Source organism: Anabrus simplex, chromosome 6 (genome assembly GCF_040414725.1).
Source record: "Anabrus simplex isolate iqAnaSimp1 chromosome 6, ASM4041472v1, whole genome shotgun sequence".
Lineage (NCBI taxonomy): Eukaryota > Metazoa > Arthropoda > Insecta > Orthoptera > Tettigoniidae > Anabrus > Anabrus simplex.
This window is the reverse complement of record NC_090270.1, coordinates 88590326-88602433: the sequence shown is the minus strand read 5'-3', so window position 1 is coordinate 88602433 and position 12108 is coordinate 88590326. Positions and strand designations below refer to the sequence as shown.

General features: G+C 37.5%; 1 long non-coding RNA gene across 2 annotated transcripts in view; it reads right to left on the bottom strand.

Moving 5' to 3' along the window:
• Positions 1-2232: 2232 nt before the first annotated feature.
• The window catches only part of LOC136875487 (uncharacterized), a 43684-nt gene continuing 33808 nt past the window's right edge, over positions 2233-12108 (bottom strand). For both annotated transcript variants that reach the window (XR_010860451.2, XR_010860450.2), the window contains exon 4: positions 2233-2379. This is a non-coding gene — a long non-coding RNA (uncharacterized lncRNA). The remainder of the gene's footprint in view (positions 2380-12108) is intronic.

Sequence of the window (12108 nt, the reverse complement as noted above, 5' to 3'; positions counted from 1 at the left end):
AGAACCTGTGTTTTAAGACGCTTCTACCGAGCTCGATAGCTGCAGTCGCTTAAGTGCGGCCAGTATCCAGTAATCGGGAGATAGTGGGTTCGAGCCCCACTGTCGGCAGCCCTGAAGATGGTTTTCCGTGGTTTCCCATTTTTCACACCAGGCAAATGCCGGGGCTGTACCTCAATTAAGGCCATGGCCGCTTCCTTCCACTTCCTAAGCCTTTCCTATCCCATCGTCGCCATAAGACATATGTCTCGGTGCGATGTTAAGCAAAAAAAAAAAACTTCTGACGCTTGAGCTGCCGAGACACAATGGACACAGTTATATGTATTCCTCTTAAGTGCCCAGCCTAGTCCAATATTAACCTTGAAATGTTGGGTAGCATGAACTGACTGCTATAATGCCTCTTGTAACAGTCTGTATGCAACTTTCACTTTTGCAACTATGGAGATGGGTCATTTCTGGTATTGTTTAGTAGAGTGCACAAAAATTGGCCATTGTGGAAGATTGCTTTCCTTCAAAATCCTTTTTTTGAAATAGTATGAACATATTCTGCAGGTGGCATGATTTAAAGAATAATCTTTGGTCAGTGGCTACCCACTCTTCATGCATATCTTCTTTTTCTTAGAATGTATAAAATGATTCTGCTGCTGGCCAATTTTTTGTGCACTAGTTTACATATTCCCCTGAATATTCATTATCCCATTGGGACCCTTTTCTCCTCTTGTGTTTGTCTTGTGTTCATATTCTTTTAATACCTGTATTTCTTTCTAATGTCTCTTTTTTTTCTGTACTTAGCCCCACATGAAGACTAAAGACCTGTTGAGTGTTGATACCTGCCCTCCTGATGAAGCTGGAAAGCAGAAATGAGCTTGATGGGGGCTGAAAAGAGCTGGGTGTAGAACTGGGATTGATGAACATGGCAGTGCATGAAATTGTGGAGATTGTCATTTTGTTTCCATGCTTGTCCTTGTCTTATCTGTTGCTCCTTCCCATACTGACCTCATTTGTTTCTTTGTGTTCCTTTATCTCAGGGAGAGTTGTATAAATATTCTTTATTATAATGCCTATTCTGTTACATAAAATTTACATTTTTTTTTCTCTTTCTAGGAAAAACTGACATCAGATTACCACTCCTGAAGAACAGAAGTGCTTACCTGGAGGAGTCTTAACTGTAGTGTATTAAATAGCCAAGATATGTGTTCATTCTTTTGGCTTGTCCTCAGGCTTTAACAGATTTTCAGCCTATTTATTTTTTGCTTAAGAGTGCTTCAGTAATTGCCCTGACTGCTCTTGGGCAGGATTATTATGAAGTGATTTTAAAAGTTCCTTTTGGCTAAACAATGTTTTTACTTATTTATATCAATGCTTATAATTAAAATATTTGTAGGAAATTCTAAAAAATCTATTTTTTGTATGTTTTAACATGAAGTTGTGCTTTTACTTTTTCTTACTGAAGTTTTTTAAATCTTGCTATGTAGAGTAAGCTATAATTGAAGAATATGGCATTTGCAAGAAAGTGTGAATCTGTCAACAGGTGGAGTTCAGCTGGGAAGTTGTAGCATTTCTTGCATGGACTTTGTTTTGGTCTTTCTGAAGGGTGTTAAGTTTTAATTTGTCCAGCTGGTAACTTAACTGTATCACTACTTCCCCTTTTTTCTAGCCTGAGTCATTGTGGGCATATTTTTGTGCCATGACATTCTGCCACAGCTCTAGTTTGAGACCTTTATTTTCTAAATATTGTAATTACAACTGTGAAATATTATGTTGGATAGGAAATGAACTTTGTTACATATCTTGGTGGTTAATTATTTCATGTGTAGGTTCATTAGTTTGTTACATGATTTGTGTGATCACTTAGTTTAATCAGTTTTCAAACATTGTGTGCTAATTTTGTCTCATTGATATCCTGAAACTAGTACTGTCAAAAATAGAGGAATGTTATTGTACAAAATATTTCTGTACAGTGTAAAAACATTATTAAAATAAATTGAACTTACTACATAAAATGCAGTGTATTATGAAAAATTGCACCTTCCAATAATCCTGAATATTGATTCAATCCTCTAAAATTATAATAAATTTATTTAAATAAAAATTCTTAGTCTTGTATCAAAACTTTATTCACATTTTGGACTTAGGTTTTTTTTTTTTTTCCCATGATACAGTTCAATTAATTAAACAAAACTAGCACAATTATAAAAGATCAATTAAAAAAAAAATACATCAAACCTGCAAAAACTCCTCAATTTTCTGAAAAGTAATGGCCAAAATTGATTTTTTCCTTGATTTTGGTGGAAAAATTGCTTTAAAAATATCGCCTAAGTCCAACACCTCATTTCATGTGTCCAGCCCCAGCGATGAAACTCCTATGAATCGCAGACTTCCCTGTTCAAAAAGAAAAAAATATTACAAAAGCGATTACATACGTACCCACTTCTAATGTAGGAAAGGGAACAAGAAGCAACTATAATGCAATAGATAAAACAAAATATAACATTGCTGATCAGCCAAGAATGCAAGAAACCTTGTTTACAATTTGGACTTAGTTTATTTTGGCTATCAAACCCATCTTCACCCACTGCTTAAAATTGCATTATATATGCTCCATGTTCTCTTTCCTACATCAATCATGAAACATCACTACTGCCACACAATGTAAAACAAATTTAGATGGTGTTTAAAAAAGAAAACCATTTTACATGACTGAATATATGCCTGCACATTAATTACTTGTGAGTAGGGATAGGAAGTGAGAGTGCATCTTCCAAAACTCTCAAGAACAGGTGAGTACGCTTCTGCCATTACAAGATATACTGATAATGAAAGCATGCACTGATGTCTCTGTCAACAAAATTAATTGGGTGGAATGGTCTTTAATTCATTGCAAATTAGTAAACCATATACACATATATGCATGGGAGAAGAAAAGCAGTAGGAAGACTGATTTACCTCAGTCAGCCCTTGATGCAGTTCACAGAACCAGTCATTCTGTTTGAGCTTTAACATTTGATTTATGGTGGATGAGAAAGACCATAATATTTTTAGTGCACACTGATGGCTGCGAAAATAAAATCATGAGCCTAGGAATATTTTGCAAATGTGCCAAAAAATAAAAGTGTATAGTAGTTTTTCCCAGTGTATTAATATCATTAGCTATGAAACATTTTAAGGCAATCACACTTCAGTTAATAGCCTTTCTGCTTTGGGCACTGGATTTGTATCTTAAACAATATTCTGTTCTACTAAATTATTTTAATAATCATGTTATTGTTTTTACGTCCCACTAACTAATTTTGGAGGTTTTCCGAAGTGTCGGAATTCTGTCCCGCAGGAATTCTTTTACGTGCCAGTAAATCTACCGACACAAGGCTGACCTATTTCAGCACCTTCAAATACCACTGGACTGAGTCAGGATCGAACCTGCCAAGTTGGGGCCAGAAGGCCAGCGCCTCAAACGTTTGAGCCACTCAACCTGGCTTTATTCCTTTGTTTGGGAACAAGTAGTTTATATTTGACTGGAAAATTATGAGTTTTTATAACAAAACAAGAGTAAACTAATTCAAGGGAATAACAACACTCAATTTTTATTTAATTGCAGATTATATGTTGTCTGTTTTTGAAGATTTCCTAAATCAGGTTTTGTTATATTTCATTTTGGTTTGCAAGTAAGTAACTTAGTTAATACTGATATTAACAAAGAAGATCCAATATATGGTATTCTGAAGGCAAGAAATTCTAAACAGATGCTGCGCATGTGATACAATAGATTAACTTAAAATGTGATTGTCAAAAAGTGTTTGATCATGCTGTGATTTGTACACTCGCATAGAGGGCACAGCGCTATTCACTTTTACTCAATATTTTGACTGCCAGCCTCGAGACTCTCAAGCAAAAAGAATTCCCATCCCTACTTGCCAATGTTACAAGGAAAGTGAGTTTGAATTCCAAGTTAAATGGGAAATATCAAGAATGACTGGAACTACTGGAATTGTATTTTTCTTAAAATGTTCACTTCTTTCATTTCTCATCCCATCCCTAATAAGTCTGAAGTATGTACATTAAAACAGACACCACGGTAACACACAAAGCAACACTGTCATCCAAGTAGCCATAGTTCAAATTCTGGCCAATGTACGTGGAATTTTAAAACATGTAAAAAAGTTACATTCTTATGGTTCAGAATCCACATAGAGCAAGAGGTGCTATGATCATGATATTAAGTCATGTAAAAAAGTTTTCTTTAAACATAATTCACATGGACAATTAAAATCTGTACCAACTGAAGAAATATTAATGTGCTAAAATTTTGTGTGGAAAGCCAGCTGCTTGACATGTCACTAAATCTACTGTATGGTATTGATCCACTTTTAAATGCCAACCTATAAAGAAATAATTATAGACATGATACTGTATAGGCTTTGGGCTTAGGCCGTGTCAAGAAAATAAGGTGAAATTCTTTATGTTTCACAGAGAACTGTGCTCTGCGTCCTCAGAAGAAATCTCGACTGTCCACAAGAAAGGCTCGTATCTATACCATACACCTGTCAATGTCATATGTTATGTACACACATTTATGTGAACCACTTAGACTGATTCTATGGTTCGGTCAGCTTCCACTTCGAACGCTAGTGTTCTGCCTCGTCCTGGGAGCCATCTGGTGGCAAATGAACGTACCATTTCCACTTCTGTTATAACGTCTAAATTTTAAAGAGTCATTGTTTATGTCGAGATTTCTTCTGAAGATGCAGAGCACAGTTCTCTGCGAAATGTAAAGAATTTCACCGTATTTTCTTGACACGGCATAAGCCCAAAAGCCTATACAGTATCATGTCTATAAGTACGGGCTGGGAAAGCATCCATGGCAACAAGAAAGAATTACTTTCACAATATTAACCTATGCAGTTGATCCTGCATGAGACATGCATGGAAAAGCTGACAACTATGTACTAAACCCCAGAATGAAACATTCTTTCCAAAGGAATAAAGTCCTACAGGTATTGGAGTTGAGAGAAAGAAAGTAAGCTCCATTCTAAAGAACTAATTTCAGAAAGTTTCCAACATGGAATGGGATTCAAAGTACATCCTTACTGGCCAATGCACCAGACCAATGTTCTATATTAATGAAGCTTGTACTTCTAATTAACATTTTTCCCTGTGTGTTAGCGATGCTGATTCCATGGAAGCCACTTAACATGACAAAGCAAGACCACCACTTTGTTTACAGTTTACAGCATCATTATATTTAAATTCTGACAGTAGTCTACTATATAGTATAGTGCTGTATAGAGCATATTCCAAAAAATTAGTCATAACTAGCCAATTAACATCAAATAAGCTGAAATTAGCCTCTGTGGCTCAGGCGGCAATGCACCGGTCTCTCACCACTGATTCCGTGGTTCCAATCCCGGTCACTCCATGTGAGATTTGTGCAGGACAAAGCAGAGGTGGGACAGGTTTTTCTCCGAGTACTCTGGTTTTCCCTGTCATAATTCATTCCAGCAACGCTCTCCAATATCATTTCATTTCATCTATCATTTATTAATCATTGCCCCAGAGGAGTGCAACAGACTTCGGCAGCCGGCACAATTCCTATCCTCACCGCTAGATGGGGGCTTCATTCATTCCATTCCGGACCTGGTCAAATGACTGGAAACAGGCTGTGGATTTTCATTTTCAAGCTGAAACTATTCTCATATTTAGGGTGGATTTTCTTTTGTCAAATAGAATGTCTTTCAAGTCATGTAAGACTAATTCCTTACAAGTCTTTACCATATGCAGAGATCTATAGTCTCTTAAGATACAGCTGTTAGAGAAACACAGTATATAGAATACAATACTTCAAAGTGGAATGTTCTTAGAGTCAAATCTGTTCTAAATGTCAAGTTCTAATACTTCACGCTCCTATCTGTCCAATACCGGATACAGATGATGGATTATCTACCCAAACCAAATCACAGTGAGAGGTATACATTTTAAGAGCTTTGAAGGTATATCTGATTTCTCATATGTTTGTACAAAAGCCGTTATTTCCATTTTCCAATCCATACTGAGAACACAAAAGTAATGAAAACAATTTCACCGTCTGGCAGATAAAATAATAATAATCCTAAATTATTGATAGTATATCCTCACCGGGCCTTAATGAATCAGATGTTTCCAGACCTTTACAACTATTAGCATTATAATTGTAAAATGCTTACTGACTTTTATTATTATTAATAATAATAATTATTATTATTTATTTTGCACACTTTCAAGCAATTGTAGAGTTTTAGAAAATCAAAGCACAATAAATCTTAATTTACACTACATTTTTACGCAGAAGTTGAATCCATACATTTCTGAACAATTCCAGTCATGGCAATGACCACCGCATTCTGCACTGTATTGTAGAACTTCTTCAGTCCTTCCACCCATAGTTTTAGGTATAACAGCTGTATGTGAAAGGATGATTGGTACAATTATCACCTCTTCACAGTGCCACAGTCTTTGAATATGCTCCACCAGTGGTGTATACTTGTTGATTTTCTCTGTATACTTTTCATGGGGTTCCCAATGTTCGAAACAGCTATGTCAATCAGAGTGACACGTTTTGTTTTCTTCTCTAACACCACTATCTGCGGTCTGTTGTGGGTAGTCATCTCATCTGTGATAATTGTTCAGTCCCAGTAGATTTTGATCATGTCATTTTTAGTACAGTTTCAGGGCTGAACTTAAAATAGGGAAGTCTTTCAACAACCAGTCTGTATTTAAATCTTTCATCAACCAGTCTGTATTTAATAGCAAGTTCTTGCTGCAAAATCTTGGCAACCGAGTCATGGAATTCCTTATACTCACTTCCTGAGAAGTGTGAGCATCTGGAAGTAACATGATGGATGGTTTTTTTCGTTTAGCAGCCATATCAGCACGAGTTCATCACGACTGTTAGGTCTCTTACCATGTTTTTCAGGTAGCTTCCAGTTGGAATGACTTGGTCTTCTTTAACCAACATAGAACCTTCTGTTTCGGGGAACATTTGTCCTGCATTCAGCCAAAAGTTTGATGCTTCTAAATCAACACTGTTTTGTCTAACTAAGAAGGGATGCTTCCCATGTAGTGGTTTTGCTAGCCATGTGTCCAACTTCTGCAAATCAGTTCGTACTTCTCGCTCTAGGTCTTGGTAGTTAAGAAGTAATTGAGTTATATCATCCACTTCACATATCATTTGGTGCATATCTGAGTATTCAGCTGATGTATGAAAATACTCCCCCCGTGATTATTATTATTATTATTATTATTATTAATGTCCTGCTCCACGGCTAAATGGTTAGCCTGCTGGTCTTTGTTCCTAGGGGTCCTGGGTTCGATTTCTGGCTGGGTCGGGGATTTTAACTTTCATTAGTTAATTCCTCCGGCTCTGGGACTGGCTATTTGTACCATCTTTAGCATTAGAATTCATCATAGTTAGGGCCCCATCCTCACACATGTGCTCGTCACCCGTACAGTGTCAACTCAAAAGACCTGGACCAGGCCTCTCTGGAGGCCACAGGCCATTATCATTAATAAAACTGTATGGCCTCGAGTACTGTGTACAGGTATTTTGATTTGATGCCATCGACATTGCCTGTGTATCAATTTTGATGTTTAGTTTACTCAACGAGATGGTAAAAAACAGATCTCCATTGGGTGATTTATGACTTAATTTTAATTAATTTTGTTTGGTAAACAAAGATCTTTTAGATGCTGACATCTGGCATGGAGAGTCAAATGTACCTTTTTCTGCCCTTCAAACATTTGACTACCTCTGCCAGTTCTCCTATAATCATGGGGTCCAGAAGATGACACTCCAACACCGATCCACAGAGCTTGCAAAACTGTGCCTCAATAATGAAAGAAACAACACCATGCCCAAGATCGTACAGCTCAGTCGCAATGTTACTTAGGCCATTGTTCTTCACGGGAAAGAAGAAGTCAATATAGCTTATCATGAGCTTTGGCCTACTAAAATTACTGCTGTTCAGTCAAATGGCCACCAGATTTGGAGTTTTGTGTAATAACTTCCTCAGCCATATTATTTGGCCTTCCTGACCTATTATATCAGACAGTTCCTCTACTACCTCAATTGAAAAGCTATTCCAACCCTCAGACCAAAATTTAAATCTGTAAAGAATACCATTTTCATCATAATTCCTGTAAATCCTGGCCACGCTGCCATTCTGCGGGATATTTGTAGTATACCATTGGAGGTTACAATAAATCAATCAATCAATACTGATCTGCATTTAGGGCAGTCGCCCAGGTGGCAGATTCCCTATTTGTTGTTTTCCTAGCCTTTTCCTAAATGATTTCAAAGAAATTGGAAATTTATTGAACATCTCTCTTGGTAAGTTATTCCAATCCCTAACTCCCCTTCCTATAAATGAATATTTGCCCCAGTTTGTCCTCTTGAATTCCAACTTTATCTTCATATTGTGATCTTTCCTACTTTTATAAACACCATTCAAACTTATTCGTCTACTAATGTCATTCCACGCCATCTCTCCGCTGACAGCCCGGAACATACCACTTAGTCGAGCAGCTCTTCTTCTTTCTCTCAATTCTTCCCAACCCAAACATTGCAACATTTTTGTAACGCTACTCTTTTGTCGGAAATCGCCCAGAACAAATCGAGCTGCTTTTCTTTGGATTTTTTCCAGTTCTTGAATCAGGTAATCCTGGTGAGGGTCCCATACACTGGAACCATACTCTAGTTGGGGTCTTACCAGAGACTTATATGCCCTCTCCTTTACATCCTTACTACAACCCCTAAACACCCTCATAACCATGTGCAGAGATCTGTACCCTTTATTTACAATCCCATTTATGTGATTACCCCAATGAAGATCTTTCCTTATATTAACACCTAGATACTTACAATGATCCCCAAAAGGAACTTTCACCCCATCAACGCAGTAATTAAAACTGAGAGGACTTTTCCTACTTGTAAAACTCACAACCTGACTTTTAACCCCGTTTATCAACATACCATTGCCTGCTGTCCATCTCACAACATTTTCGAGGTCACGTTGCAGTTGCTCACAATCTTGTAACTTATTTATCACTCTATAGAGAATAACATCATCCGCAAAAAGCCTTACCTCCGATTCCACTCCTTTACTCACATCATTTATATATATAAGAAAACATAAAGGTCCGATAATACTGCCTTGAGGAATTCCCCTCTTAATTATTACAGGGTCAGATAAAGCTTCACCTACTCTAATTCTCTGAGATCTATTTTCTAGAAATACAGCAACCCATTCAGTCACTCTTTTGTCTAGTCCAATTGCACTCATTTTTGCCAGTAGTCTCCTATGATCCACCCTATCAAATGCTTTAGACAGGTCAATCGCGATACAGTCCATTTGACCTCCTGAATCCAAGATATCTGCTATATCTTGCTGGAATCCTACAAGTTGAGCTTCAGTGGAATAACCTTTCCTAAAACCGAATTGCCTTCTATCGAACCAGTTATTAATTTCACAAACATGTCTAATATAATCAGAAAGAATGCCTTCCCAAAGCTTACATACAATGCATGTCAAACTTACTGGCCTGTAATTTTCAGCTTTATGTCTATCACCCTTTCCTTTATACACAGGGGCAACTATAGCAACTCTCCATTCATCTGGTATAGCTCCTCCGACCAAACAATAATCAAATAAGTACTTCAGATATGGTACTATATCCCAACCCATTGTCTTTAGTATATCCCCAGAAATCTGATCAATTCCAGCCGCTTTTCTAGTTTTTAACTTTTGTATCTTATTGTAAATGTCATTGTTATCATATGTAAATTTTATTACTTCTTTGGCCTTAGTCTTTTCCTCTATCTCGACATTATCCTTGTAACCAACAATCTTTACATACTGCTGACTGAATACTTCTGCCTTTTGAAGATCCTCACATACACACTCCCCTTGTTCATTAATTATTCCTGGAATGTCCTTCTTGGAACCTGTTTCTGCCTTAAAATACCTATACATACCCTTCCATTTTTCACTAAAATTCTCGAATTCTCGAATAGCAATAAGGGGAGCTGTTAATATTTGAACAGTACTGCAGAGTGTAGCCCATTATTTCACACCATAAGGTGTTTTCTGGCATTTGTTATAATTTTTACTGTATTTCTCTTCTACTTCTGTTTTCCACTTTAATTTCTTGCTTCTGCCTTGTCTCTTTAGGCTTAAGTAATAACACCACAAGTCATCTTTTCATCTGTTTACCTAAAATCCCTGTGCCTAAATTTCTCCTCTGTTACTGCCTTCTTATACCCATAACCCATATCTTCACAATTTAGTAACGGACAATTCATTTTCCAATACATCCACTTCATATTTACATACTTTTCCTATCTGGCTGTCCTCAGTTATAATCCTATTTTCAATTATTTTCAACTTTCTTAACTGTATTACCTTCTTGCCAAATTACTCCGTATGTATGTAAGTGCTAATCCCAAAACCTGGACACTCTTTCTTATGAGGAAAAATTCCAAGCTGTTCAAATGTAGGCTACAACTTTTTGGTCCCAGAAAATATCAAAATACGGATGCAATTTTAATGACGGTGCTGACCTTCATTTCAGGGTAATTGGTAGCTAAACGGTAAGTAAAATCACAGAACAGATTACACAATCACTGCTCAATTCTTAGAGATCTCCAACTTTGGGTCTATGACTTTCTGTCGTACCTCGATTCTTTATCATTTAGACAGTGCTGCATTTCTCGATTATAATCAAATCTCTCCAACTCAACTGTGATTGTCATTAGGAATAGGGGCCTTTATTTGTAATGAAAATTCTCCATCTCTACTGTGAATGACAGTTGGCGAGTGGGCCTGCCATTTTTGTAGAAACTCACAAATTCGATTGTGAATGACAGAAGGAAATGTGGCCTGCCATTATCATCAAAACTTCCAGAATGCCCACCTTACATCAGAAACAAAGTATGGCATCCTCCCTGTTTCTTTTCTCGGATAGCCGTAAGAGACGTGAAATTTAATATATCTTACTCACTGCGCGTACAGTAATTTACGTAGAAATCCGTATACATGGTAGAATACTGTAGCGAAGCACAGATACATTTGCTAGTATGGAATTATGTATTGGTTTTATGCCCCATTAACTAACGAACTAACTTTTCTTAAGGGTTTTGGAGCCAGGCTGAGTGGCTCAGACGGTTAAGGCGCTGGCCTTCTGACCCCAACTTGGCAGGTTCGATCCTGGCTCAGTCCGGTGGTATTTGAAGGTGCTCAAATACGTCAGCCTCGTGTCAGTAGATTTACTGGCATACAAAAGAACTCCCGCGGGACTAAATTCCGGCACCTCGGCATCTTCAAAAACCGTAAAAGAGTAGTTAGTGGGACGTAAAACAAATAACATTATTATTATTATTAAGGGTTTTGGAGATGCTGAGGTGTCAGAATTTTGTCCTGCAAGAGTTCTCTTATGTGCTGGTAAATCTACTAATATAAGGCTGGCATATTTGAGCATCTTCAACCAGCTATCTTGAGTTCAGAATGTTAGTGTTCTACTGTCTGCAACACCCAGCCCAGAAAAAGGGAGAAGGAATCTGAAGCAAGTTAAAGTTGGGCAGTATATTTCATATGTAGAGAACTGACTACGTTTTTCAGAGAAAAGGACTATCCTTCCTATTTTATATCACTCCTGATTATACTTGAATTTTCTAAGACATGTCAGACAGCATGGTACTAAATGCTACTGGTGCTCTGCCGATGACTGGAGAGATATTCTAACAAACTCACTCATTGTTTCACAGCAGCAGGAAAGTGACCACAGAAGCTGTCTAAAACCAACATAGACTGCTTTTCAGTTTTCATGCATGACTCCTGGCCATCATTCCCCCACTCGTTATGATTACTATTAGTTGGGGAGCTACTGAATAACACTACTTTCCTAGACCAGTTTTTTAATTTCGTGTGGCTATTTCTAGCCGAGTGCAGCCCTTGTAAGGCAGACCCTCCGATGAGGGTGGGCGACATCTGCCATGTATAGGTAACTGCGTGTTACTGTAGAGGAGGATAGTGTTATATGTGGTGTGTGAGTTGCAGGGATGTTGGGGACAGCACAAACACCCAG